This window comes from Mus caroli, unplaced genomic scaffold (assembly GCF_978045245.1).
Source record: "Mus caroli unplaced genomic scaffold, Mus_caroli_1 scaffold_1, whole genome shotgun sequence".
NCBI classification, from domain to species: Eukaryota; Metazoa; Chordata; class Mammalia; order Rodentia; family Muridae; genus Mus; species Mus caroli.
This window is the reverse complement of record NW_028227256.1, coordinates 160,674,974-160,688,560: the sequence shown is the minus strand read 5'-3', so window position 1 is coordinate 160,688,560 and position 13,587 is coordinate 160,674,974. Positions and strand designations below refer to the sequence as shown.

Genomic DNA, 13,587 nt, shown 5'->3' with positions numbered 1-13,587 from the left:
ATCTTTACCTATCCTAAATCAGATAGGGGACTAATATCCAATATATATAAGGAACTCAAGAAGGTGGACTCCAGAAAATCAAATAACCCCGTTAAAAAATGGGGCTCAGAACTGAACAAAGAATTCTCACCTGAGGAATACCGAATGGCAGAGAAGCACCTGAAAAAAATGTTCAACATCCTTAATCATCAGGGAAATGCAACTCAAAACAACCCTGAGATTCCACCTCACACCAGTCAGAATGGCTAAGATCAAAAATTCAGGTGACAGCAGATGCTGGTGAGGATGTGGAGAAAGAGGAACACTCCTCCATTGTTGGTGGGATTGCAAGCTGGTACAACCACTCTGGAAATCAGTTTGGCGGTTCCTCAGAAAATTGGACATAATACTACCAGAGGATCCAGCAATACCTCTCCTGGGCATATATCCAGAAAGTGTTCCAACCGGTAAGAAGGACACATGCTCCACTATGTTCATAGCAGCCTTATTTATAATAGCCAGAAGCTGGAAAGAACCCAGATGCCCCTCAACAGAGGAATGGATACAGAAAATGTGGTACATTTACACAATGGAGTACTACTCAGCTATTAAAAGGAATGAATTTATGAAATTCCTAGGCAAATGGATAGCTCTGGAGGGCATCATCCTGAGTGAGGTAACATATTCACAAAGGAACTCACACAATATGTACTCACTGATAAGTGGATATTAGCCCAAAACTTAGGATACCCAAGATATAAGATACAATTTGTTAAACGCATGAAATTCAAGAAGAACGAAGAACAAAGTGTGGACACTGTGCCCCTTCTTAGAATTGGGAACAAAACACCCATGGAAAGAGTTAAAGAGATAAAGTTTGGAGCTGTGAAGAAAGGATGGACCATCTAAAGACTGCCATATCCAGGGATCCATCCCATAATCAGCTTCCAAACGCTGACACCATTGCATACACTAGCAAGATTTTGCTGAAAGGACCCAGATATAGCTGTCTCTTGTGAGACAATGCCAGGGCCTAGCAAACACAGAAGTGGATGCTCACAGTCAGCTATTGGATGGATCACGGGGCCCCCAATGGAGGAGCTGGAGAAAGTACCCAAGGAGCTAAAGGGAACTGCAACCCCATGGGTGGATCCTTATTATGAACTAACCAGTACCCCAGAGCTCTTGACTCTAGCTGCATTTGTATCAAAAGATGGCCTAGTCGGCCATCACTGGAAAGAGAGGCCCATTGGCCTTGCCAACTTTATATGCCCCAGTACAGGGGAATGCCAGGGCCAAGGGGAGGGGGTGGGTGGGTGGGGGAGTGGGGGGGGAGTGTATTGGGGACTTTTTGGATAGCATTGGAAATGTAATTGAGGAAAATACCTAAGTAAAAAAAATAAAAAATAAAAAAAAAACAATGACATCATGAAATTCGCAGGCAAATGGGTGGAACTAGAAAAGATCATCCTGAGTGAGGTAACTCAGACCCAAAAAGACAGCCATCGTTTGTACTCACTTGTAAGTAGATATTATTAATAAAGTACAGGACAACCATGCTACAAAACACAAATTCAAAGAAGCTAAATAACAAGGAGGGCCCAAGACAGGATACTCGAATCTTGTAGAGAAGGGGGAAAAGATGGGACATCAGAGGTAGATGGAGATAATACTGGTTTGGGACAGGGTAGGGAAAACAACAGTAGGGAAAAGTTGGGAGATGACAGAGGGAGAGAGTACTGGGAGAGACAACTGGATTGGGGGGGGGGGTGTGCATCACTGGGACAAGCTAGAAATCTAGGACAATGGAAATTCCCAAGAATCAATGAGGGCAATTCTAGCGAAGACTTAGCAATGGATGATATGGAGCCTGAACCAGCTATCTTCTATAATCAAGCAAGACTTCATGAGGCACTGGGACACCAAACCAAACACAAACCTTAGACCCACAATTTGTCCTGCCTACAAGATAGGCATGGGGAAAGGTAGAGAGAATTTGAGGGAAGAGCTAACTAATAACAGGCGAAGCTTAGGACCCATCTCATGAGAAGGAACCCACTCCTGACACTCTTAATGATATTCTGCTAGACTTACAGACTAAGAGCCTAGCATAACTGTCATCAGAGAGGCTTCATCTATCAACTGGAATGGAAATAGATGCAGGGCCTCACAGCCAAACATTAAGCAGAGCTTGGGGACTCCTTGGAAGAGGAGGAGGAAGGGTGGAAGGAGCCAGAGGGGTCAAAGACACCACAAGAAAACCTACAGAATCAACTAACATGGACTTAAGAGAGACTGAACTTCCAACCAAAGAGCTCGACTGCCTATAAGATACTGAGGGTCCTTTGTGATTGTGTTACCTCACTCAGGACCCAGATATAGCTGTCTCTTGTGAGACTATGCCAACGCCTAGCAAACACAGAAGTGGATGCTCACAGTCAGCTATTGGATGGATCACAGGGCTCCCAATGGAGGAGCTAGAGAAAGTACCCAAGGAGCTCAAGGGATCTGCAACCCTATAGGTGAAACAACATTATGAACTAACCAGTACCCCGGAGCTCTTTACTCTAGCTGCATATGTATCAAAAGATGGCCTAGTCAGCCATCACTGGAAAGAGAGGCTCATTGGACACGCAAACTTTATATGCCCCAGTACAGGGGAACGCCAGGGCCAAAAAAATGGGAATGGGTGGGTAGGGAAGTGGGGGGGGAGGGTATGGGGGACTTTTGGGATAGCATTGGAAATTTAATTGAGGAAAATATGTAATAAAAAATATTAAAAATAAAAAAATAAAATAAAATAAAAATTAAAGATACTGAGGGTCTCTGTTGTCAGTTGACTTTGATTGGTTAAGTAAAGTTGCCTGCAGCCAATGGTTGGGTAAGGAGACAGAGGTGTGACTTTAGATTTCCAAGTCAAGGGAACAGGAAAGGTTTGGAGAATCACCACAACAAGATGAGGAAACAAAGAAATCAGAGCAGCCCAAGGGGCCACTTCCCTGGTTGAGTCTTAGGTAGCAAAAGTGGCCCAGCATTTGAACTGCTTAAGGCATATTAAAAAGAAGGCTCTGTGTGTGTGTGTGTGTGTGTGTGTGTGTTTCATTAGTGAATCCAAAACAGGCGAGAATCAAGTATACACCACTGGGGAGTTTAGAGCAGATTAATTTACTACCACTTCAGGATCCCTTTCCCCTAACTGAGCTGTTTTATCTATCCTCAATAGAAAAGATATTTCTAAGCCGGGCGTGGTAGCACACGCCTTTAATCCCAGCACTCAGGAGGCAGAGGCAGGCGGATTTCTGAGTTTGAGACCAGCCTGGTCTACAAAGTGAGTTCCAGGACAGCCAAGGCTATACAGAGAAACCCTGTCTGGAAAACCAAAAAAAAAAAAAAAAATATTTCTACTCTTACTACAACTTGATATGCTAAGGTTGGTCTATATCAATGGGAGGCCTTCCCTCTTCTGAGGAAAAGGGGAGGAGGGGTGGATGCGGGGCAGGATAGGGAATCAAAAGGGACTAGGAGGAAAGGAGGGAGACACTATGATTTAGATGTAAAGTACATAAATAACTATTTTTTGGAAAAATGTCCCCCAAAAAGAAAAGAAAATATTTCTCATCACACTTATCAGATTGTATTAAAAATCATTGTCTTCTTCTGTCTTACAAAACTAAAGTTTATTGAACACTAACATCTGATCTTACATTTTGATACTTTGATATGTGCTCTAGGACTTATAGTGCCTGGCACCTGATGCACAAACACTCGGAAAACACTTGCCAGATGAGGTCAATGCCAATCGAAAGTATTTACCTTCTTTCTTTGGTGAATTCTCCCCATACTTGTTCTACTTAGCAGAATAAGAAACAACTGGTTATGTGAAAGAGAACTGACAGACACAGTGTGTGGTGATCACATCTGAGGTGTTACATGCCTCTGGCCCTCTAGAATGCTCATGGTGATATTTTACAACAAACCATATTATCCCAGGATTACAGAGAAGAAAATCTCTGTAAGATTTGACAAAGAGCAAGAGCTTGAGCCAGGCAATGTGTACTGACAAGCAGTCCTGCTGAATTCCACAGAGCTGTCTCTTCCCAACCATAGCTGGAATCTGCCAGACTTCTTCCTATCTTGTATCTGTGGCATATCTCATCCAAAAGTCTGAACTGCAGAAATGATTAATATGTTTGACAACCAGGTCTATGTTATCTAAACTCTGTCTAAAAGATACTTACATAACAAAATGCTCCTTGAGAGATTTTTTTTAATTATTATAAAATTGAATTTAAGTGGGTATCAACAGATGAATGATAAACTAAACATGAAATTATCTATAGTGGGATACTGTAAAATACTTTAAAAAATAAATGAGTAACTGACACATCAGCCTGAAAATAGTATATCAGTAAGTGATGAGATCACACAGTGATCTTGTACATGAAATATCCTTAACATTTAAACTTGTAATATACCCCTGTAAAATACCAGCAGAAGGTATGTTAGTGGGGGCCAGGAATTATGGAAAGAACTCTGCAAGGAGGAAAATAGAAATGAGAGCTTGATGGGAGATTTCCTTTGGAGGCGATGAAAACATCCTGTAACTAGACAGAGATGATCATTGTACTGGCTGGGTTTGTGTCAACTTGACACGGGCTGGAGTTATCACAGAGAAAGGAGCTTCAGGTGAGGAAATGACTCCATGAGATTCAGCTATAAGGCATTTTCTCAATCAGTGATTAAGCGAAGAGGGCTCATTGTGGGTGGTACCATCCCTGGGCTGGTAGTCTTGGGTTCTATAAGAGAGCAAGCTGAGCAAGCCAGGGGAAGCAAGCCAGTAAAGAACATCCCTCCATGGCTTCTGCATCAGCTCCTGCACCCTGACCTGCTTGAGTTCCAGTCCTGACCTCCTTTGGTGATGAACAGAAAATTGGAATTGTAAGCTAAATAAACCCTTTTCTTCCCAACTTCCTTCTTGGTCATAATATTTTGTCCAGGAATAAAAACCCTGGCTAAGACAGTCATCATACAATATTCTAAATGCACTAAATCCTACCAGATAGAGATTTCAAAATGATTGACTTTGTGTTGTGTGACTCTCAGCATCAACGTTTTAAAAAGTAATAGAACATAGGCCCACTCTGCCTGAGTCATATGAATCCTGACCCTAAGTGACTTCCTGACTAAGCTCGAACTGGGTGAGAGTCGTTTCAGCCTCTTCTGGGATGTGCTCCATTCTCTTCCTCCCAGGGGTAGTCATGGTCCAGGAGGACTCCCCCCAAAGCTCCTGGTATGTGACCTTATGTGACCTTAAACAAAAGGGAAAGCATTTGTAGTCAGGTCTTCTCTGCTCATAGTGTCCTTATGATGTTCCAGTAAGATCAGTCTGTAGATATAGATTTTAAATGGCATCAGTATGAAGGTTAATGTGAATGGGAGAGCCCAAATCCACAAACAATTCCTTCCCCAGGCTTTGGGCACACTTCAGTGAACAGTTCACCACTTAAGCTCAATTTTAACATAGTGAGAATATATGTACCTATATATAACACATACATATATAATACATATATATAATATAAATGTTGTGTGTATATATATATATATATATATATATAAGCAAAACAAACTATGCTTCTCTATTCACTGTTAAGGAAGTACCTGTGAAGAGTTCAAAGCAAACAATTCACCATGGAGAGGTCATCAGTTGCCCACACCCCTCAAGGCCACAAATGTTTGTGATCCATAGGACTAGATATGACCAAAATTTCAACAGTGGATGCAGGAGAGAATAGTCCAACTTCATCAGCTCTTAACTGAAAGGAAATCTAGTGACTTACCCCACAGGTTTGATTCCTTCTGGTGAACTCAGCCTACCAAGGCAGACAGAGGCCCTTGGTGCATGGCAGAGCTGTCCTACCCCATTGCCAGCAAGGACATCTGGATGGCTTCTCACAACTGTCCATAGCTATCAAGGTCTGGTACATAAAAGAGTCATTTGTCTTGTTTGAGAATAAAGACCTCATTAAAGCAAATAGTCTCCATATATGAATCTTGTTCCTCCTTCAAAAACATATACCTCCTTAAAGCATGACAATACACTATTAAAGCTTGACTTTTAGCTATGAAGCATCTCCATCAAAATGCAAAAAACTTTACCTCAGGGAGCATGCCACAGTTAATCTTACTTGTTACCTTGGCTGAATCTAGAACCAACTGAAAGGAAATCAGTAGGGCATCCCTAGGAGAGATTTTCTTCATCAGTTTAACTAAAGTTGGAATACCAATCCTAAAGGTGGATCGCACCTTCCAGTGGTAGTTCAGATAAAGGTAAGTCCAAGAGAGAAAAACTTTGATTTTTGCCTTGTAGCCTTCATGTTGTGATGGAAAGCTCTTCTGCCCTATGGCTATTTTGCTGATGATGCTACTACCATACTTTGCTGACATTAAAACCCAATGTCCTTGGCCTTCCAACATGAACTGAAGACCAGAGATTCTTCAGGAAGCCCCTATGTTTTTAGGACTACTGAAGAATCTGCCCTCATGACTTGAACAGTTACTGTGTTTATAGCCTCTCCAGTATGACTGATCAGCCCTAGGGTCCCCTAGTATGGAACCTCTCTGGAAGAAAAATGAAGAACATAACAGTTTGTCCACATTGATAGAACATCTCTCTTCACTGTCATCCTGTTACTGCTTCAGTTCTGTGGGCTCTCATGACATGCATACTCCTTAGTCATGGGTGGCTTCCTACAACCCACAGTTCAATACCACTAACACCACGTTAGAGCTGCATTACAAACTCCTCAACTCCATTTTATGCTATTGGTTTTCATTTTTATTATTCCAAATCTAATGGGGTTGCTAGTACTGTCTTTGTTTTTGTTCTCCTAGCCCAGTCCTCTGTGATTATGATGCTGTATTCTTTGGCTTGTTCTTAAGATCCACCCCATTTTTCATGTACTGAAAAGTAAGAGACTGCCAACTAAAACTATGAAATGGCATTGTTACAAGATACGGCTTTAAGATAAGTTGAAGTATGATCCAGTTAACTACACTAACAGTTTAATGCATCTATTTTTAAAATGGCATGTGCATGTCCAGTGTTATTAAACATATACATTTGGAAATATACACCAAAAAATCATTAATAAGTTTCAAAATCTGAGCAGAATAAATGAAATTTATAGGCAAATGCCTTTTTATTTTCACTTTTTTCTTTTAAACTTTATATGTATGTAGTGCTTGTCTGTGAATTATTTTACATCAGAATATAAATACTATAAGAGTGGACACTGAATTTCTTGACCACTGAAATCCCACATCCTACAGCAGAGACTATCATTTGAGCAGCACTCAGATACACATTGATCAAAAGAATCAATTTGAAACAAGTCATGGTCCTTGAAGAAATATAAAGCCATCTGCAGAGGGTTAAATTGGGAGGGTTTGGGGAGAAGAAAAGGAGAAGCGTTACAATTATATTATAATCTTAAAAATAAAAATCAGTTTTAAGAAGCCATCAGCATTCCTAATATTCATCTACGAGCTCCTTGGTGACATGCTGTGCCATATTTGACCCCGAGTTCCTGGAACTTTGCAGAACTGATAGACCATAATAGGAGCTAGGTAAGTACTTTTGGAAAATTTGAGACCATGATATACAGAGAATTTTAGGTTCTGTAGACTGAGCCTAAAATAGTGACTTTTTAGTGGAGCTGTGAGTAATCAGACTATAGGGGAAACTTGGTTTGGCAATGTGCTAGAGATGGCAGACAAGAAAATACAGTCAGAAAAGCCACCCAGGATACACTTGTTCTTGGTGGGGGGAGGGGTTCTCTCAAGACTGTGATGGTGGGAATGAGAGGGTCGGTCTAGGGTTACACTTATAAAGAACCATGAATATTTCCCAATACAATATTAGACCCATCATAAAAATCAACATCCACATTAGACTCCAGCTCAGCAAACGTAGAACAAGATCTAAAAAGTGAATCCCTGCAAGTTAGACCACTTTAAAGCATAGAACAAGATCTAAAAAGTGAATCCCTGCGAGTTAGATCACTTTAAAGCACCTTAGACAGCCAGGTGTTCATACAGCTGAAAGAGAATCTAATAGTTTTGTCCCGATGTTCTCTTTTCAGCAAACTCCCAGGTTCTTCCCCTGGGATCTCCCCCTCTGCTCGCTTCCTTCCTCAACTTACCATAACATAGAGAAAACTGAATCCAGCTGAACTTTTAGTCTATACCGTGGAAGGGTAATGTAAACAGAAATCCTTCTGAAAGTTTTTAGTCGAAGGATATGAGAAGTGTGAGAAAAGTGTAATTCTATAATGGAAACGCACGGCTAGAGTCAAGGAGCCTCTTAGACAGATATCCATGCGACCACAAGACCTCAGCTATTCTGCAGTCAGAAAATCTCATTCCTAATATTTTCATCTGCCTTTTTTTGCAGTGTGATTTCCCCCTCACATTTGCTTTCTTCTTACACATACACATGTAAAAAAAAATGCCTCAGAATAAATATCGCCTTCACATCAGGAACTACCCGACACAGAGGGACCACTGAAAAGTCACTCTTGAAAAGAGGAGGCTGGAGACTATGTAATGGAGTCCATGTTGTCTGTGCTGACAGGAGCTAAATGGAACATGACGTCCACTGCAGGAACTAGCAAGTTAATTTTAAAGAGCACACTACAGAGAATCAGGGGACATAAACCAAGATCTATGTACAATATTACAATGTATACACACAACATTAATCGTATAAGTAACTCAATAACATTTTAGAATTCATGGATCTTTAACTCAGTTTCCATTCATAGCACATCCATCATTCCACAGATGCACTGACTGATAAAAATCTATAAATTTATTCTGGCAAGGAAACATTATCTACTTAGAAAAGTTTAAAATAAATGAACCCATGCACTCAGGAAAACTCACGGAATTCCAATCATTGATTATGCCCTTATTAAATGAAATTCTTCTTCAAAAAGATATCTCTGACCCCTCACCAGCTTAATGCTACACCTAAAGACCTTGGAAAAACAAGAACAAACAACTTCCTCAAAAAGTAAATGAATAAAGAGGAGACAGAGAGAGATCATCAGAATACCAGAATCCAATTGAAATTATATCAATATAGAAACAAACAAAAATACAATCCATTAAATAAAGAGTTGGTCCTTTGAAAAAAATAGCAAGATTGACAATCCTTTAGCCAATTTAACAGAAAAAGAGAATATACAAGTTAATAAAATGAGAAAAAGGAAAACATTACAACAGACACCAAGGAAATTAGGAAATCAAAGAGGACATACTTTAAAAGTCTGTATTCTGATAAATTGGAAAATTTAAAAGAAATGGCCATACATACACACACACACACACACACACACACTATATATATATATATATATATATATATATATATATATATATCCAAAGCTAAATCAAGATGAAATAAAGAACTTAAATAGACTCACAACTATTCTGTCAAATAATTAAGATTAACTTTGGATAGTTCCTCACAGCTTTTAATCTAGTAAAACTATAACAGCAAAGTACTGACCTAGCCTGCCTGATTTCACAGCTGCTACAAGTTTCCTACTCATGCCAACTAAATGTTGGAGCTGAGTGTACAGTTTAACTTTTATTAAGCTCTTCCTAAGAGCTATTATTTAATCTACATAAAAATATTCTGAAGGCAAACGTTTTTAATCCCTCTCACTTAGATAAATAAAACAGAGAGAGAGAGAGAGAGAGAGAGAGAGAGAGAGAGAGTAATTTTCCAGGGCATTCAACTTAGTGGAAAAAGTTGAAGATCAAGGATTCAAACCTACACTCTCTCACCCCTCCTCAATCTCGATTGGTAATGTCTTCCACTTCCACATCTTCCCAGGCTAATAGTGTGAAGTCATTCTATTTGTTACTCCAGTGTCTTACATTCACCCAAAGAAAGGTCCAAGTCATCAAACTCTTTGCATCAGATATCCTCATGATGATTTTCTTATAGGAAACATATAGTACAATTTGATTGTGTTTGTGCATGTATGTGATAAGTGTGCATGTGTGTAGTACATGCTCCTGTGTGCATATGTGTATGCAGTTGCACACATCCACATATGCACTTATGGGGGTAGTACATAGCCTGCTCTATCATGATCCACTCTATACCCTTGAGACAGGGCTTCCAACTAAACTTGAAGCTCAGTTTCTTGGGTAGAATAGTTGGCCAGCCAGTTGTCTCCAAGGAGTCTCATGTCTCTCTCCCCTAGCACAGGGATTACAGGCATGCAAAGTCATGCTCAGATGTTGTTTGTTTGTTTGTTTGTTTTGTATGGACGTTGGGGATTCAAATTCGAGTTTCCATGGTTGCACAGCAGGCACCCTTACCCATCAAGTCATTTCCTTGGCTTCATATTTCTCAAGAAAGTTTTAGATTTTAGTTTTTAGATTTTGATTTTATTTTTCAAGAATTGATCACAAACTCAGCTAGACTTAAATATGTGAGGAAGTACTTACTATTCCTGGGCATCCCAGGGCATGCAGGTTCTTCATCTAAACCAGCCTCCAGGTATATTCTGTGAAAGACTTTCATTTGTCTTTGAGTCAGGATTTATCAAGCACTTCCTAGCTAACTGTGCCAGGAATACAGTATCAAGTAAGATGATCACACGTCTCCTTATACATAGACTTCACTATCTACCAGAGATGCAATATCAAACAAATAAGCATACAAGTGTATAATTCTGTTATCATCTATGCAACGAAAGCAAATACAGTATGCTCATATTGCCCTAAAGAAAACTAATGCAAAATGGGGATTTGAATGTGTTCACTAACACAAAAGGAAGCATTACCTAGAGATTTACTATCAGAAGAGTTGAAGAAAACCATGGAGAGCTGAGAAGGATCATATGTGAGGGAGATTGAGGAACAATAACTGGTATGTTCATGACACAAAGAGAGCCAGGGTGGGTAGGCATAGTGTATGGGGGCCAGAAATGTAGGATGACTTTTGAATTGTAGATAGTGGCATAGGATGTTCTGAGAATGAGGGGTTATCCCATGTCCCCTGGGAAGGCACTGAGCAATGTTGGGTGGGAAAATAACATCCAAATTGAGATTTGAAGAAATATTGATTTGATTTTTTTGGGCCAGAAAGAGCCAGAAGTAAGAAAGTATGTAAACAGGGATAGTAGACAGGCTGTGTACAGGACCAAAAGTGAAGAAGTGTTATGGAACTATACTCTGGTTTGCAAGACAGACAAAGCACACCAACCATAATGGACAGCTCAAACTAAGCTCACTGAGACCTAATGGTAGAAGGTCCATCTGCTCCACAAACCCATGAATAACTGATGTGTCAGTCAACACACAGATGCTTATGTTTGCCAGGAAAAGCTAACAATTCCTTCCACATTTAAAAAAGTCTGTCTAATACCATGCTCTCTTTGCTTTGGCTTAACCATCCTGTGAACACCCAGCCCAACCTTGTACACATTCCTTTCCTTTACTTCAGACTGAGAAACCAGAATCTCTGCCAGGCGCTCGCCCAGCTCCATATGGTCTACAACTTCTCTTAATGCCCTTTTATAATAACTTAAACTGTGCTGAAGCTAGCCAAAAATGAAAAGCTAACATCTTGTATTTTGGACACAGATTCCCTATGACTTAAACATTGAATATTGGATAAAGGAAACTGAGACTGGTTCCAATTTTAGTGTTTTATTACACTGCCAAGAGATAAAACCTGACAAACTGGTGAAATGTTTAGGAGAAGGAATTTTGGCCTGAGTGAGAAGGAAATTAATCCTTATGTAACCCAGCTGTTATATAAATTATTCATTTAACTCTAGGGTGGGGACTAGAAACCCTGTCTAAATGCCTAAGATTAAATAAATTAGCATAGTCTTTAGAGTCTATTAAGTAATAAATGTTACCTGCCAGGCTGGAGTTTTTTCATAGGTAACATGAAAGATATTTCACTTTGTTTGCCATATCCTTTTTATAACATGAAAGATATTTCACTTTGTTTGCCATGTCCTTTTTGTCATAGTTCATTTTCTGCCTGGTGACAGAAGTTTCTCAGTCATTTCAGGTTGGTGCTCTAGCTCCATCCTATAAACAGTATCCTAAGAGGCTCAAGTGATACCAGTCTTCCAAATGAGAGGTAGAGAGGTATAAGTCTAATGGAGTTGATCCTCAGTCATCATCAAGGATCCACAGTGACATTTGTTGAGCCCAACTCAAGCCTGTCATCATCAACCCATAAGTCCACAGGGGATTCACTTACCACACTTACTTCATGTCACAGGGGAACCCATTTACCCCAAGTCACAGGGAACCCATTTACCACATGGGACCCCATTTACTGCATATTACAGGAAACCCTGCTTACCTCCAGCACACAGGGGACTCCATTTACCCCGTATATCAGTAGACCTTATTTACTCCATGTTGCAGGAGACCTTATTTAACCCCAGGTCACAGGGGATCCCATTTACCCCATGTCACCCCATTTACATCCATCTCAAGATCTTATCACACTTACCTCTCAGCCAACCAACTTCTCTGACCCATGATAAACCTTTATTTTTTTTGCTAAGCATGAAACTTGGGAAACTAAGTAGTATTATTACCTATGATGCTGTATCCTCCATATTTTTTTTTCATGATGCTACTGAGGAAACTTCCAGCAGCGTACAAGCTTCTATGTGCTTTCCTGTTCTGGGGAAAAAAAAAAAACCTCTACTAAACCTTCAAAGAAGAGCTAATACCAATACTCCTCAAACTATCCCATGAAATAGAAACAGGAGGAACACTACCTAATTCAGTCTATGAAGCCACAGGTACTCAGATACGTAAACCACACAAAGGCACAACACAGAAAGAGAACTTCGGACCAATCTCACTTATGAATACTGATGCAGAAAATACTCAATAAAATGTTTTCAAACTGAATCCAAGAACGCATCAAAAGCATCATTCACTCTGATCAAGTAGGTTTCATCCCAGGGATGCAGGGATGGTTCAATATGTGAAAATTCATCAACATAATACACTCTAGAAACAAACTCACAAAGCCACATGATCATTTCAATAGATGCTGAAAGATCCTTTTACAAAATATAACACCTCTTTATGTTAAAAGTCTTGAATCACAAAAGAACTCACACAATATGTACTCACTGATAAGTGGATATTAGTCCAGAAACTTAGAATACCCAAGATATAAGATACAATTTGCAAAACACAGGAAACTCAAGAAGAATGAAGACCAAAGTGTGGACATTTTGGCCCTTCTTAGAATTGGGAACAAAACACCCATGGAAGGAGTTACAGAGACAAAGTTTGGAGCTGAGACGAAAGAATGGACCATCTAGAAACTGTCATATCCGGGGATCCATCCCATAATCAGCTTCCAAATGCTAACACCATTGCATACACTAGCAAGATTTTGCTGAAAGGACCCAGATATAGCTGTCTCTTGTGAGACTATGCCAGGGCCTAGCAAACACAGAAGTAGATGCTCACAGTCAGCTATTGGATGGATCAGAGGGCCTCCAATGGAGGAGCTAGAGGAAATACCCAAGGAGCTAA

General features: G+C 40.0%; 1 protein-coding gene across 15 annotated transcripts in view; it reads right to left on the bottom strand.

Moving 5' to 3' along the window:
- The window catches only part of LOC110301903 (uncharacterized), a 57,805-nt gene that overhangs the window by 27,808 nt on the left and 16,410 nt on the right, over positions 1-13,587 (bottom strand). For 7 of the 15 annotated variants that reach the window (XR_015048087.1, XR_015048088.1, XR_015048079.1 and 4 more), the window contains one exon: positions 12,627-12,714. The exons of 7 other annotated variants lie outside the window; for them this stretch is intronic. The gene's annotated coding sequence lies outside the window, so the exon portion shown is untranslated. Of the gene's footprint in view, positions 1-10,506; positions 12,056-12,626; positions 12,715-13,587 lie in introns of all 15 variants that reach the window. One more of the 15 variants, XR_015048082.1, reaches the window with a different exon arrangement.